This window comes from Sorghum bicolor, chromosome 9, assembly GCF_000003195.3.
Source record: "Sorghum bicolor cultivar BTx623 chromosome 9, Sorghum_bicolor_NCBIv3, whole genome shotgun sequence".
In the NCBI taxonomy this organism is placed as follows: domain Eukaryota; kingdom Viridiplantae; phylum Streptophyta; class Magnoliopsida; order Poales; family Poaceae; genus Sorghum; species Sorghum bicolor.
Window position 1 is genome coordinate 11,286,406 of NC_012878.2, and position 16,616 is coordinate 11,303,021.

The 16,616-nt window shown below is 40.7% G+C and overlaps 1 long non-coding RNA gene across 1 annotated transcript; it reads right to left on the minus strand.

Annotated features, from left to right (window-relative positions):
* Positions 14,168–14,822, minus strand: LOC8070319. The gene is made up of 2 exons (XR_002447889.1): positions 14,708–14,822; positions 14,168–14,533 (listed from the first exon to the last, which is right to left on the minus strand). It is a non-coding gene; the product is annotated as an uncharacterized LOC8070319 (long non-coding RNA).

A 16,616-nucleotide genomic window follows, 5' to 3' on the forward strand; every position in this document is an offset into this window, starting at 1 on the left:
GAAATGGTGGGTTTGGTTGTTCCAGATTACCTTGAGCTCGAACCTAATTGGCACTTCTCTTTGGTTGAGGTGGATGTAACGGATTTTTCCTAGGCAGTGGAGGACTGTGCTACACACCCTGAGTTTGTTGCTGATTTGGTTGTCTTCTTCCTCCGTCCTGCCACCCCTAGCTTTGGTTTAGAGCTTGAGGTGGATACCTTGGTGGGTTTGGAGGAGGCGGACGCTGGGGTCACTGAGGAGGAGGACGCCTCGGATCCTAACTAGGTGGACATCTCGACTTAGGCTGCCAAACCCATTTGCCACCTTCTGCTAAGGATTTGTGAAGTACTACTATGTATGTCTGCCGAGGTTCTCCTTCCCCCCAAATCTCCTTTGAGAAACTAACCCACTTCCTTCTCGATCCGATTTGCCTTGCCCATGAGGAAGGAGTCTTCAAGTTTGAATGATTGTGATTGAACAAGATCCTTCTGAATCTAGAAGATGTGGATGGAATCAGTGGATTTGGGGGCTGTGTCTAGAACCCTAGGGTTGCTGGAGGGTGGCGGCGGCGAGTCGATGACCAATAGCTAGCCAAAAAACTCAATGATGACTTCGTCCTCACCCAACCCCTTTTCCCTAGACAAAACCCCATCTTCATGAGAGAGACAAACCCTAGGATTTCTGGCATGTGGGGGACATCTCCTCTGGTGCACGGACCTAGCTGTGCTGGGCCTCGTGGTTAGCCACGGTGGATATGGCCACAGAGGTGGGTCAAGCTCTCGATCCTGACATGAGGAGGACGAAGGAGGCCCCATAGCATACCTGAATAGGATGTTGGTGACCCTGCTGCTTGTCTGATCACAGCCACACGTTCGGGCATTAGCACCGGTCGGGAAGGGCCTGTTGCCCCGGTTCCCGAGCCGGTGTTGCCCTTCCGGGACTAAAGGCCCACCCTTTAGTCCCGGTTCGGGTAACCGGGGCTAAAGCCCCTCCCCTTTAACACCGGTTGGTAATACCAACCGGTGTTAAAGGGTCCTGCCAGGGCTGCCACGTTGCAGGACCCTTTAACACTGGTTGGTATTACACACCGGTGTTAAAGGGTTTCTTTTTTTTTGGTTCACTTCTTCAGTTCTGTTTATTGTTTGTATATAATATATAATAATAGGTTTTCAATACATGTTTTTGCTGATACAATAATATATTTATATTACATGCATATTAAGCATATATAAATGAAAATTATAGGCTTAGCTTAATAATTAAGCTTTGCCTATAATAAAATGAATAGGCCACATCAAAAATTAAATAGATATGTAAAAAGCTTTATATATATATATATATATAGTTTTATATGTACAAAATTCGTACACATATATACATAGAGTTTTTTCTCCCAATGTCTACAAACGATACAAATGATCATCGTTGTTTGGAATAAGAGTTTCGTTGCCGTTGAAGTGAAACTCGCCGTTTGGATTGATCACTTGCTCGCGGAGAAATCCTGCTATAGTCTCTTGGATAGCTTTGATTCGGTCTTTTTGTAGGACCTTTTCCCTCAACCATTCGGTCTTTAATTTGAAATAAATAAAAAAAGGTATTAGTTATCTAAGTTATTCAATATAATTCAGGAGATAATGAAAAGAGACATGTAACGTACTCTGAGCGTCTCTGTGGGTGTTTGATTGACTTGTGCCATCATGAATTTGCACACGTAATATGCGCATAGATTGTTCCCCCCTTCTTGTCTTAAACACCACTGTACGATATATATATATAAAATATTCACAACCACGACAATAAGAAGGCTAAAAGTTAGCGAAAGTTTGCTAGCTAGTAGAACTTACTTGTGGATGTATTATGTTAAGTGGCGCTTTACATCCACTGAGATGTTCACGGTCAATGAATCTTTCCCATACCCTACACACAGCCATTGTGGATCGTGAACTAATAATTACAGAGTCATATTATGATATTCTTCTAGCTGAGATCGATATTACATACCTTTGAATAATGTTGACCATTTGTTGATAATTTTCTTGTGGTTTTCTCATTGAGTCAAAGATTATCAACCGGTTCTTGGGAATTTCAATGACCATGAGTATCCAGTGAAAGCTGTTTACACACATATATATAGTCAGGCCTATATATAACTATATAAAACTTGTCTCGAGTAATAATAAGTAAAATAAAATATGCATGCACTTAATAACTATATAACTCACTCGAAGTTGAAGGGGAAGAGTATTTTTTGTTTTTCGTTTTGGTTCACAAAGATCCTCATAAGATTGGTGCAGCCTTCTGTCTCATGAGCTGCTATCCACACTGCTTGCGGAGCCTTGAAAACAATATAAGGGTCAACGAACCTAATACTATTGTCATTTCTCATTCTGAGCTCTCTCATTTGGTGCCAGCATATAGAAATACAAATCCTAAGTGTGTAAGGATTATATACATGTAATTAAAGAAGTTAGAAGTATAATAAAAAGAAAAAAATACTTACAGACAAAAGCAGCTGACAAGAGATTTGTCGAGAGCGTCGAGGTGACATAATTGGTGCACTTCTTCGAACTGCACGTATATGAGGTCATCTCCACGGAAGTAGTGATGTTGTCTAATACGAAGAGAAATCCAATTGTCTCTCCTTTTAGACGCCTCAATGCACCATTTGTTTATTGCAAACATTTGTGTGCCGAGCTCATGTAAACGCTGAGGTTCGAATAGACTCCTGCCCGGTTCATATCTTGCCCTATATTCATCAACTACCTCAGCTTTTTCAAATGTTTGACAACCAAGAATAGCGGCAATTTCTTTCATATTTAATCCGCTCTGTCCAAAGTAAGGCTCAAGCGAGTCTAGCTCAGAAAACGCTAAGGATTTCTTTGGCATCAAGTCTTCATTTGAGCCGTATTGATTTGGCACAATCAAAGGGGGCACCGGCTTTGATACTTCTCCGAGCTGTGGGACCCCCTTTCCTACTCTCTTCCTTGCCTGTGAAGACTTGACCAGAGATCGCTCATAGTCCGAAAGTGTTGGCTTTTTCTGAGCTTCGCGTTGCTTCTTTTGCTGGTCCGCCACCTTCTGCCTCAGTTCCGATGGCTTTACATAAAAGTACGGCTTTTCTAGGTTTTGCCGCTTTTTACTATCCTCCTTCAATTTATCAAAAAATTGTTTGACCTCAGCTTTGGATGCAGCAATTAACTCCTCTTCACTCTTTTCATAAGATAATTTTTCTAGCGTCTTAGCTCTCTTTGCTGAGGCAGCCTTCTTTGGAGGTGGGACCGATGACTTCGGTCGTTCTTGGGCGGACCGCTTCTCACTACCTCACTTCGGAGACGAGGGGACTGACCGTGCACTCTTTGGAGAGGACGGTGCAGGCGGTGGAGGTGGTGGGGCCGATCTTTTCGGCGTTGGAGAACGCGGTGGAGGACTTGGAGACCTCGGTGGAGGAGGTGGATACCGTGGTGGAGGCGGTGGCGGGGTCGGTGTGGCCGCCGCAGGTGTTGGAGGAGATCCAGCATTGTCACCGCCCGCAGCACTATGATGCGCTGGGGAGAGAACTGGACTTAGGTTGGAGGAGTCCCTGCAAAGAAAACAATTACAAGTTTTGTGAGCAAACTTTTTTTAATTTCAATACATAATAAATAATATAAGAAGTAAAATCACACACAAACCTATGTTGAGGAATAATTATGAAGCGCTTGCGCCAACAAATAAATGTCTTCTCAGCTTCACCTAAGGTTTTCTCTCCGTCTCCCCCTTCTATGTCTAGAGGCACATTGCCACAACCTTTCTCAACCCTATCAACCGAGACGCTAGCATATCCACCAGGTACTGGTCGATTATGGATTCTTGGAGTTCTCGTTCGGTCGATAGGGTTGACAACAGCGATAGCCACTTTTTTTGTTGCATTCCCATCTGGTACATGCAGCTCACAGGTAGTAAAAGCCTCTGTGACATCATCCACGGGGAAGTGTAGCTTCGTGTCATCCTGAATGGTTGGTACATCCGTGGATGCGCAGCTGCTTTTCAACTGGCCTGGGGGCTAACGTTGACCTTAGGCTGTGATGTACCTTGCCCTTTCGTCATTTGACTAAGTGCTGCTTGCACTTGCCTTTGAATCTCCACCTGCATCCATTCTTCACGAGCTTTCTCGCGCTCTTCTGACTGCAGAACAAAAGCTTCCAGGCGGCGGATCTGCTCTGCCTCCTCATCCTTCTTTCTCTGGCGGCTTCTGTAGGTATCTTGATCGGCTTGGAATGATTGCAGCCATGGAACTGCCCCATAGCCTCTCGTACGCCCACCGTGCTCAGGATTTTCAAGCGCATAGGTGAGTTCATCCTTCTCCCTGTTAGGCCTGAACTCACCAGACAGAACCGCCTCTCGTGCACGGACTAGTCTCTCTGTTGCTCTAGAGATTTCTTGGCCCCAAACTAGCGCCCTGGTGTCTGGGTCCACGCTTCCCCCATGACCGTAGAACCAATGCTTGGAGCGCTCGCTCCAATTATTTGCTATTGTCTCGGGTGTGACCCCCCTAGCAAGCATCTCCTGTTCCATTCGGTCCCACTTGGGAACATCACTCTTATAACCACCTGATCCCATATGATGGTGGTATGTCTTTTTACTTGCATTCTCTTTGTTTCTAATGGCTCGTTCCTCGCCGTCTTCTGATGTTTTGTACTGCACAAAGTCATCCCAGAAGGCCCTCAGCTTTACATATTGCTTGAGGTTGAAATTTGGAGTCTCGTTTTTCTTGACATATTTATTGTACAAAGTCTTCTTCCAATTCTGGAAGAGTACTGCCATCTTCTTCATAGTCCAGTCATAAATTCGCACCTTCAACTCTTCATCGTTGGTGTCGAAGGTGAAAACGTCTGTGACGGCTTTCCAAACTAACTCCTTGTCACGATCAGAGACAAAACTGATCTCAGGAGCACCTCGCTTCTCTCTCCATTCACGAGCACTGATCGGTATTTGATCTCTCACAAGATATCCACAGTGACTAAGATATTTATTTGCATGTTCACCAAGTGGTCTGCCTGTAGCTATCTCAAACTCAGAGATTACATAGCGGCCCTCCAACGGCTTCTTTGGCCCTCGTGGAGGTACGCTTCTCCTCGTAGAGGTCGATCCAGAAGGCTACACGTAGATATAGAAACAAAAATACTAAATTAATAACCAAGTAAGTCTAAAACCTAATGTAAGAGATGCATTAATTATATATGTTTACATTTACATACCTCGCCAGTATTTTCTTCTTGTTGCACGACAAGTTGTTGCTCAGGCGCATTGCCCTCTTGTTGCTCAGTAGGATTGCCTTGCATGATCTCGTGGTAATCAATAAAGTACTGACTACCGTCGTAGATTATATTTTGAATGGCATCTTCCATATAATCAGAATCATCATGAGCACGGTCAGCCATTTCTATGTCTGCAACCATACATATATATATTCTATATAAGATAAAAGATACACTAAAATAATATACTAAAAAAATAATACTAACAATAACACTAGAATTCATAATATACTAATACACTAGAATTCATAATATACTAGAATAATATACTAAACAAATAATACTAGAATAATAGTACAAACAATAATATATATACAAAACACTAGAATTAATAATATACTGGAATAATATACTAAAAATAATAGAATAATAGTACAAACAATAAAATATACAAAACACTAGAATTACTAATATACTAGAATAATATACTAAAAATAATAGAATAATAGTACAAACCCTAAAATATACAAAACACTAGAATTACTAATATACTAGAATAATATACTAAAAATAATAGAATAATAGTACAAACCATAAAATATACAAAACACTAGAATTACTAATATACTAGAATAATATACTAAAAATAATAGAATAATAATACAAACCCAAAAATATACAAAACACTAGAATTACTAATATACTAGAATAATATACTAAAAATAATAGAATAATAGTACAAATCCTAAAATATACAAAACACTAGAATTACTAATATACTAGAATAATATACTAAAAAAATAATACTAACAATAACACTAGAATTCATAATATACTAAAACACTAGAATTCATAATATACTAGAATAATAGTACAATCAATAACATATACAAAACACTAGAATTACTAATATACTAGAAAAATATACTAAAAATAATACTAGAATAATAGTACAAACAATAATATATACAAAACACTAGAATTAATAATATACTAGAAAAATATACTTAAAATAATACTAGAATAATAGTACAATCAATAATATATATACAAAACACTAGAATTAATAATATACTAGAATAATATACTAAAAATAATAGAATAATAATACAAACAATAAAATATACAAAACACTAGAATTACTAATATACTAGAATAATATACTAAAAATAATAGAATAATAGTACAAACCCTAAAATATACAAAACACTAGAATTACAAAACCCTAAAATATACAATCCATAAAAATATATATTTATTATATACATTTATTATATATATATACATATATATATATATAAATTTATTATATATATATATATCATAACAATTCATTCATTTTGCAGATTATTTAGCCGAAGTTCGATTGATCTACATAGGAGCGAGGAGATCGACGGCCGGAGTTCTTGAGATCGACGTGGAGAAGTGCCAGCGCCGCGGCGGCGACGTTGGCGGAGGGCCGCGGCGGCGCTGGTGGAGACGGTCGCGGCGGCGAGGGAGTCCAAACGACGGCGGCGAAGATGAACCCGGCGGCGCTGGAGACGAAGACGAAGATGAAGATGAACTGCCGGATCCAGTGCTCCTGCGCACATATATAGGGTCGGACCCATTAGCACCGGTCCGTGGCTGGAACCGGTGCTAAAGGGTCTTTAACACTAGCTGGTAACAAGAGCCGGTGTTAAAGGGTGACCCTTTAGCACCGGCTCGTGTTACCAGCCGGTGCTAAAGGGACCCTTTAGCACCGGTGCCAGCCACGGACCGGTGCTAAAGGGTCCTGCGCGTGCTAGGGCGGGCTCCTGAAATTTTCAGGACCCTTTAGCACCGGTTTCCACTATGGGCCGGTGCTAAAGGCCCTATTTCTTAGTTTAGAGTTTTTCAATTGTTTATATATACAGTTTATATTATAAATTGTATAGTAATTTAAATATTTTGCATAATATTTTTTAAACAGTGACATATATTGTAATTTTTTTAATATACACATGAAAATTTTTAACCTTAAATATCTTATTGTATTTTTATAATTTGCAATGATTTTGAAAGAAATGTTTAGTATTTTGTTAATGCAAAAATATATTATTCTAATAAATTTAAAAAAACTATATCCAATTAATTGGAAATTTATTTTCACATCATATTGACGTAAAACTTTTTATTTTTGTTATTTATTACTAGGAATGCTAGTTGGGTATAGTTTTCATCAAATAAAAAAATCATATAAAAATATATATCTTGATGAACACACTCTTTGACCGAACCCTAGATTGTCCCAAATGGAAAAGTCATGAATACAAAGTTTGCTACACTCATCAAGTTCTACATTTTGTCTAATGGTCAACTTTTCATTTGGAAAAGTTTGAACCACTGAATTTTGAATTTTCATAGAACTCATAACCACGCAGCGGTTTCGGAACCCTAGATGGTCTCGAATGGAAAAGTCATGAATACCAATACTGTTCCACTCATCAAAATCTACATTTAATATATAGACCATTTTTGCATTTGACAAAGTTTTGGGAAGGTGTAGTTGAAAATCCACAATTGACACATATAGTTTCATATAGTTTGTGTGAGATTTAAGAATTGGTGGGTATTGTTACCTAAACTTTCTCAAATGGAAAAATTGTGTATATAAAAAGTTTAGATCTTGATGATATCTAACAACTTGGTATTCAAAATTTTTTCATTTGAAGTAATTTAGTTTGTCATTTGACCGAGTTTGACCAAAACCCGTCTTGGATTTTGAACAAATGTGCTTAGGATTGGCTCAAATTTATCCAAATGGAAAAATGGTCAATATATCAAATGTAGATCTTGATGATCTCTAACAACTTTGTATTCAAAATTTTTTCATGTGAAGTCATCAAATGGGCCATTTGATCAAGTTTGACCAAAGTCAAAGCATTGGTTTTTACAAAAACACCCTTTGACCGAACCCTAGATTGTCCCAAATGGAAAAGTCATGAATACAAAGTTTGCTACACTCATCAAGTTATACATTTTGTCTAATGGTCAACTTTTCATTTGGAAAAGTTTGAACCACTGAATTTTGAATTTTCATAGAATTCATAGCCACGCAGCCGTTTCGGAACCCTAGATGGTCTCGAATGGAAAAGTCATGAATACCAATATTGTTCCACTCATCAAAATAGAAAAGTCATGAATACAAAATTCACAATTCTCAAATATAGTTTCATACAATTCTCAGAATTCGTACATTTTACAACACATACAATTAAACATGACTTTATGTTAAGCTGACACAACAGTGAACTTCTTGACGTATGACCCTTGGTTATGATCCTGCTGTAACCATGGAGTATCCTCATTGTTTAACAGAATGCTTGGGTCTTTGTTGACTATGAAGGGCGGAATTCGATCATCCCTTTCATAATCGCCTGACATGTCTGACTTGTCCTCAATTCCGATAATGTTTCTTTTCCCAGAAAGGACAATGTGGCGCTTTGGCTCATTGATGATTGAGTGGTCATCATTTTTTCCTCTCTTTGGTTTCGTAGACATATCTTTGACATAGAACACCTGACTCACGTCTGCCGCAAGGACGAATGGTTCATCTTTGAACCCACTATTGTTAAGGTCCACGGTTGTCATCCCATACTCCTTGTCGACTGTTATCCCACCTCCGGTCATCTTCACCCATTGGCACCGGAACAAAGGAACTTTAAAATTAGCTGCAGAGACTAGTTCCCATATGTCTTCTATGCGTCCATAATATGTTTGTCTGTTCCCATTTGGATCCATGGCATCCACGCGTACACCACTATTTTGGTTGGTGCTCCTTTTATCTTGGCCAACTGTGTAAAATGTGTTACCATTTATCTCGTACCCTTTGTACGTGAGGACATGCCATGATGGTTGCCTGGCCAACAAATAAAGCTGTTCATCAATGTTTTCATCACCTTGACATTTTTTGCGCAACCAATCGCCAAAATTTTCCATGTGCTGACGCATTATCCAAGCTTCATTCTTCCCAGGCCACTGGGACCGTAGGAAATCTTTGTGTACCTCAACATATGGTTCCACCAATGAGGAGTTCTAGAGAACTGTGTAGTGTGCTTTATTGAAGTAATCGTCTCCTGTACCAATATATGTTTTCTTCCCAAGTGTTCCCTTTCCGCTGAGTCTGCCCTCGTGTCGAGATTCAGGAATGCCAATTGGGTCAAGGTCTGGAATAAAGTCAACACAAAACTCTATGACCTCCTCTGTTCCGTAGCCCTTGGCAATGCTTCCTTCTGGCCGAGAACGACTATGGACATATTTCTTTAGGACACCCATGAATCTCTCGAAGGGGAACATGTTGTGTAGAAACACAGGACCGAGAATACGAATCTCTTTGACCAGATGAACTAGGTGGTGTGTCATGATATCAAAGAAGGATGGAGGGAACACCAACTCAAAGCTGACGAGACATTGAACGACATCATTCTGCGGAGTAGCTAGTTGCTCTGGCTTGATTGCCTTCTGAGAAATTGCATTGAGGAATGCACATAGCTTTACGGTGGCTAGACGTACGTGTGGAGGTAAAATTCCTCTTAAAACGACCGGCAGCAATTGCGTCATTAGAACGTGACAGTCATGGGACTTGAAGTTCAGGAATTTCTTCTCTGGCACATTAATTAATCCCTTGATATTGGAGGAGAATCCAGATGGGACCTTGATGCTGCTAAGACATTCAAACATGCTTTCCATCTCTTCTTTGCTTAGACTGTAGCTAGCAGGGCTTAAGTAATGATGTCCATCATCTGTCTTTTCTGGATGCAGGTTGTCTCGTTCTTTCATGCGCTGCAAGTCTTGTCGTGCTTCAAGTGAATCCTTAGACTTCCCGTAGACACCCATGAATCCGAGCAAGTTCACACAAAGATTCTTTGTCAGATGCATCACGTCGATCGCGTTGCGGACCTCTAGGACATTCTAGTAAGGTAGCTCCCAAAATATGGATTTCTTCTTCCACATGAATATGTGTCCCTTATCATCCTTGGGAATAGGTTCGCTGCCTCGTCCCTTTCCAAATACCACTTTTATATCCTTAACCATTTCGAGTACATCATCCCCGGTTCGATTGAGAGGTTTGGTCCGGTGGTCTGCCTTGCCTTTAAAATGCTTGGCTTTCTTTCGTACTGGGTGGTTCACAGAAAGAAACCGACGGTGGCCAAGGTACACGACCTTTCGACATTTTTTCAAAAATACACAGTCATGGTCTTCATAACAATGTGTGCATGCATTATATCCCTTGTTTGACTGGCCTGAAAGATTACTCAGAGCTGGCCAATCATTGATTGTTACAAACAGAAATGCTCGCAGGTCAAAGTGCTCTTGTTTGTACTCATCCCACACGCGAATTCCTGGTTTGCTCCATAAAAGTTGAAGTTCCTCAACTAATGGCCTTAGGTAGACATCTATGTCATTGCCAGGTTGCTTCGGTCCTTGGATAAGCACCGGCATCATAATAAACTTCTGTTTCATGCATAACCATGGAGGAAGGTTGTAGATACATAGAGTAACTGGCCAAGTGCTATGACTACTGCTCTGCTCACCGAAAGGATTCATACCATCTGTACTTAAGGCGAACCGCAAGTTTCTAGCATCATCTGCAAAATCTGGGAATTCTCTGTCTATCGCTCTCCACTGGGATCCATCGGCAGGGTGTCTCAGCATATTGTCTATCTTACGGTCTTCTTTATGTCACCGCAACAACTTTGCATTGTCCTTATTTCTAAACAGACGTTTTAATCGTGGTATTATAGGAGCATACCACATAACCTTGGCAGGAATTTTCTTCCTATGACGTTCTTCACCCTCAACAACGCCAGGATTATCTCGTCTAATACCGTGATGCCTTACATACTGGACATGCATCCAAATTCTCGTATTCCTCCCCACGGTAGAGGATGCAGTCATTAGGACATGCGTGTATCTTCTGGATTTCTAATACCAAAGGGCAGACAACCTGTTTTGCTTCATACGTAGTGGTGGGCAATTCGTTGCCTTTCGGAAGCATCTTTTTATGATCTTCAATAACTGCCCAAATGCCTTGTCAGATGTACCATTCTTTGCCTTCCATTGCAGCAATTCTAGTGTGGTACCCAGCTTTTTTTGCCCCTCTTCAGCGGTGGGATATAGCGATTTCCTGTGGTCCTCTAGCATGCGCTCGAACTTGGCTCTCTTTATCACTTTCACATTCTCTTTGTGCATCACAGATGGCATCACCAAAAGCATCATCGCCCCGATCATCTTCTGCCGCTACCTCTTCTTCATTATCTTCCCCCATTGCAACATCATTGAAGCCACCGTACTGAGCAATAATATTGGCATGGTCCAATTCTTCTTCTTCTTCTTCACCTTCATCTATTATAATCCCGCTTTCTCCATGTTTGGTCCAACAAATATAGTTTGGTACGAAACCCGACTTTAATAAGTGTGAATGAAGAGTTCTTGAGTTAGAATATTCCGTCAAATTCTTGCACACGGTACATGGACAGCACATGAAACCGTCCCTCTTATTTGTCTCGGCCACACTTAAAAAATAGTGCACGCCATTAATGAACTCTTCGGAGCGCCGATCGGCATTATACATCCAATTACGTGTTACCATCTGCATTAAATATAACATATATATTATGAAAACCATGCACATATATAGTTTCTCATCTTATTGCACAACATGTCTAAGATACATAGTTGATTAATTTAGGAAAGCTTGGCTACAACAAATACAATCGCAACTAGCACTAAAAAAACCAAAACTAAAATGCACTTAAGCAACATAATTAGTTCGCGTCCGATCCCAACTATAATAGATAGATCATTCGCTTGATCAACATCATTGAACTCCTTTCGTCGGCTCACTGTCTCACCACCTTCAGCCTCAACCACCTGTGCAAAAGATTTCTTAATGTGTTCAATGTATTCTTCCTCCCAGTACCAACCTGTACATCCGCCGGTACCGTCCCACTGAAATTAAAAGAGATAATCAAAAGTTTAATTAATATCATTTTAAAAAATATGCACATATATAAGCAAATGTCTGGAAATAACTCACATTACGATCCGAACACTTGTAGAATATATGACCCTTGTTTACTCCCTCTTTCGACACTTTGTACTCCATCACAATCTTCTGCCCACACTTGCCACAAGTAATGAGAGGGAGTTCCGGCCGGTATCGCTTTTGAACCCGTTGAGAGACCGAAGACCCGGTCACGGTTGCCATCTACTATCCATACTCAATTTTTAAACAATTATAAATTCCCCATTTACTAGTAAACATGTATGATTAAAGAAGAACCTAATAATATCCTTTATTTGTCTAGTTACTTTAACAAATCTTCTAAATTATACAATGGACACTATGTAGTAATAAAAATAAATCAAGTGATATTAACAAATCAATTAATTTGAACTATCCTACTTTCTAAGATCATAAAAAGATACTATAATTCATTCTTACAAACTACATTAATACTAGGTCAACCATGAAATATGATATATATATATATGGATACTAATTCATGTGAATGATTCAAAATAACAAAGTGGATTTGAGCTAAAAATGATGAGAACATCACAAGTCAAAAACAACATGAAAAAGACAAGAAATGCTGAAGTTAGTCACCTCCAAGCACGAAGAGACGATGACGGAATCGAAGAAGATCAACGATGGACGTCGGAAATGAAGAACAAATGAAGAACAAGCAAGAAGAAGCTCCAAGAACAACAATGGTGCTCTCGGTTTCAAATGGGAAGAGGGGAGGAGGGGGCGGGTCTATAAACCGGAGCTTTAGCACCGGTTCAGGGCAAAAACCGGTGCCGTGCTAAAGGCTTTGCCTTGGCCCGTGGCGCTGGCCGGTGTTAAAGGGTCTCTGCCCCGACAGCACCTGTCAGTAGCCGTTGGGCAGGACCCTTTAGCACCGGTTCGTGTCACGAACCGGTGTTAAAGGGGTCTTTAACCCCGGGCCGCAAAAAGGCCGAGATTTTTCATCATTTTGGGCATCGACCAATGCCTCATTCTGTAGTAGTGGATCATAAACACAATAGGTAAGAAATCAATAGGTAACCATCAATTTGGTTCACCCTTCATGACAATTTCTAAATATTAGCACAACATGCTAACTGATATAACTAGAAAGTAGCTTTTGATTGATTTAAAAATAAGATACGCTACTAGATCAATACATACTAGAGATTGGCCATTGGCGATTAGTGTGTGTGATAGAGTATTGTAAATAGATTAACAACTTATTTGTTTAACATCACATAAACCTGTTGCTAACTATAAGAATATAAAAACCAATGACGGATGTAGGTTAATTGGATGCCTCACTGAAAGCTGAAGAAGAAGATATGGGCGGCGGCGCTCCTTGGACCGACGGCGGCGAGGATGTGGACCATGGGGACGAGGACATTGTGTGGCGGACAATGTCTGGGTCAGGGTCGGAATCGGCGGTGGTGGTGTTAGCTCTCCTGCAGTCGGTGTACACTACTGGACTTCTGTTCTTTGCCGACTGCCAAAAGCAGTCGGCAAAGGCCCTAAAATAGGTGGCAAAGGCTTTGCCGACTGCTTTACACGTGGCAGTCAGCAAAGAACACGTGGCAAAGAATTCGTCGGTAAAGAAACCTTTGCCACCTGCCAAGAGAAAAGCAGTCGGCAAAGCCTTTGCCACCTGCCAATATGGCAGTCGGCAAAGGGAACGAACGCCGTCGTGAAATGACGGAGCTCTTTGCCGACTGCCTTTTTTGACAGGTGGCAAAGGGCTCTTTGCCGACTGCCTTTTTTGACAGGTGGCAAAGGGCTCTTTGCCGACTGCCTTTAATGGCAGGTGGCAAAGGGCTCTTTGCCGACTGCCTTTTTTGGCAGGTAAAATAGCTTTTTCTATACAATTTAAAATATATTTAATATACTTGAATAAGAACATGTGTACAGCACTCCAACATGACCTAATACACACGATTATATATATTATTAGTAGTCCAACATGAATCCACTAAATACAAATATATCCTAGTGTTGCATCAACATAACAACAAAGTACACAAGACGCGTAGACTTTTGGCACCCATCTACCCAAATCTTCTCCAAATATTTGGCATCAACATAACAAACTCTGTGCACAACCACAAAACTGAGAGTACTAGCTAAACATTTACTAAAAGGAGTAACATTGGACAAAGCACAGGCAACAGCTTTACCTTTGTCGCTGCAGCCCCATATCTCCCTTAGCTCGAGTTGCAGATTTGACAATGCAACCAAGACAGCCACCTAGCAAATTGGCAAAGAAGACATCTTGATCATCCAATATCTAAAATTAAGATTGCAAATAGGCATTAGTGTTAGAACCATGTTGTCCGACAAAAGATAAGAAACAGAAATATAAATCACCTTCAATTTTAAACATGTGTTAATGCTTAAAAAAAAGACCTAGCAGTAAACTAAAAGCATCGCCTGTGCTCCAAGCAGTTGATCGTGAATATACCTCATATGTCACTATCCCACCAGAGGTTGCTGGTTGACGCAGTGTCGCCGTGCACAGAGCGTCGTTTGCTGAAATTATGCATGTAGTGTGCGGGCCTTGTTGAGAAAAGGCCATTATTGGACGCAACATCCTGAAAATACAGAGATAATTTCGTGCATAATCTCTCATTAGATTGTCAGTGATACAGTACAACAAAATAGCAGGCTCAAAAAACACAAGCCATGGATGCCACTAAAGTAGTTGCCAACTGGTAAATATATGATTAATGCAACTAGAAAGCAAGCCAAGATAGAATCTACAGAACATTCTCTAGAGCAGCACAACAATTAGGTGCTCAATAATATTTTGGGCCAAGAGATATATGCTAACTATTATCGGAATAAGAACTAGCATTCCTTCTTTAGTAGAAAGCTACATATGAAAATACTTGAGCCTTGGCTAAAACACTAAAACAGGAACCTGTAAATCTAGAGCACATGAGCACTCAGGTATATATCTTTCAGTTACAGAGTTGCAGACTAGGTTAAAAAAATAAAGAAAAAACAGGAAGATGTGAGGGAGTGGCACACAACATAATGGTAAACTAAATTCTAAGAGTTTACCTAAGACAATTAACTGCATGAGGCAAACAGAGAGGCATCACATACCGATGTTATGAATAGAAGTATTGTAAAGAACAGAGACGTCCGAGGTGTTGAACACCCTGAATTGGAAAGAACAGTAAAACATAAGGAGGCCGTTCAGTATTTCTTACAGAGATTGGAAGGCCAAGCAAAAAACAATATGCATCATTTCAAATACATACAACGTGAATAGGGTGACCACGGCACCGGCATGCCTGTTCAGTCAACCTGTTCTGCTTCTGCATTAGCATAGTTGTTGAAGAGGCTACAGAACTGTAAATAGGAATCATGGATAAGTAAGCACATACATTGCTTTTTACTATGTATATCTATCAATACATAGCACCAAAACTAGAATCCAAGTGAGCGACAAAGTGCAAGAGCATAAAAAACAACGGATGCGAAAGAGAAAGCAGGCCTTTTTTTTACTATATATACTCCAGACACCTAGTAGATTCACTAAGCAACGAGGCCATTAGCGGATTGCAAGCGCAGAGCATGGGCAACCACAGATTAAGAAGCCATTAGCGGATTGCAAGCGCAGCAGTATGGGCAACCACAGATTAAGCCAGAGGGAATAACAGAAGCGAGCACAGCGGACTCACCAAGATCTGCCGCTGACTCTGCCTCTGCCTCCGCTGCTGTAGGCGCCATGGCAGCAGCGCCTGCGCGGGGAGCGAGCCCGGCCGTTGCTGGGCCCTGGAGCGAGACGAAGCCGACGAGAACAAGGGCGCGGACTTGGATTCCACTCCGCTGCTGCTACGAGAACAAGGGCACGGACCTGGAACCTCTCCCAGCCTCAAACGTGACGGATGGTGCTTGACTCCGCTACGTTGCCTTTCCATTACTCCACATTTAGGTGCAGGTACTAAACTTCATAACACTTCATTTTCCTCTGGAAGAATTTTGTATAAAAGCATGTGTGCCTGTCACGAAAGAAAACATCGAAGCAACTCCTGATCCGTCTGAGTTTACCTGTTTGCTCAGGGACGAGCAAAGGGTAAGCTTGGGGGAGTTTGTTGACGGTCCTTAAGTACTAAAATTAATAATCAAATAAACATGAAAAAGGATCAATATGAAACAAACATCTAGAATAGGGGTTTTATCTGACAGAATTCCACGAGCTTTGGTGTTAATCTATTTCTGCAGGGGTTTATCACAAAATAGGGAGAGAAGGCCCACATGTCATGGTTACAACGAGATAATTACGTGCCCGCGCAATTTCCTTGATCTAGAAGGACCCGAAGCCACGGGAACTAACGACAGGGTATTCGGGCTCGGGGGCT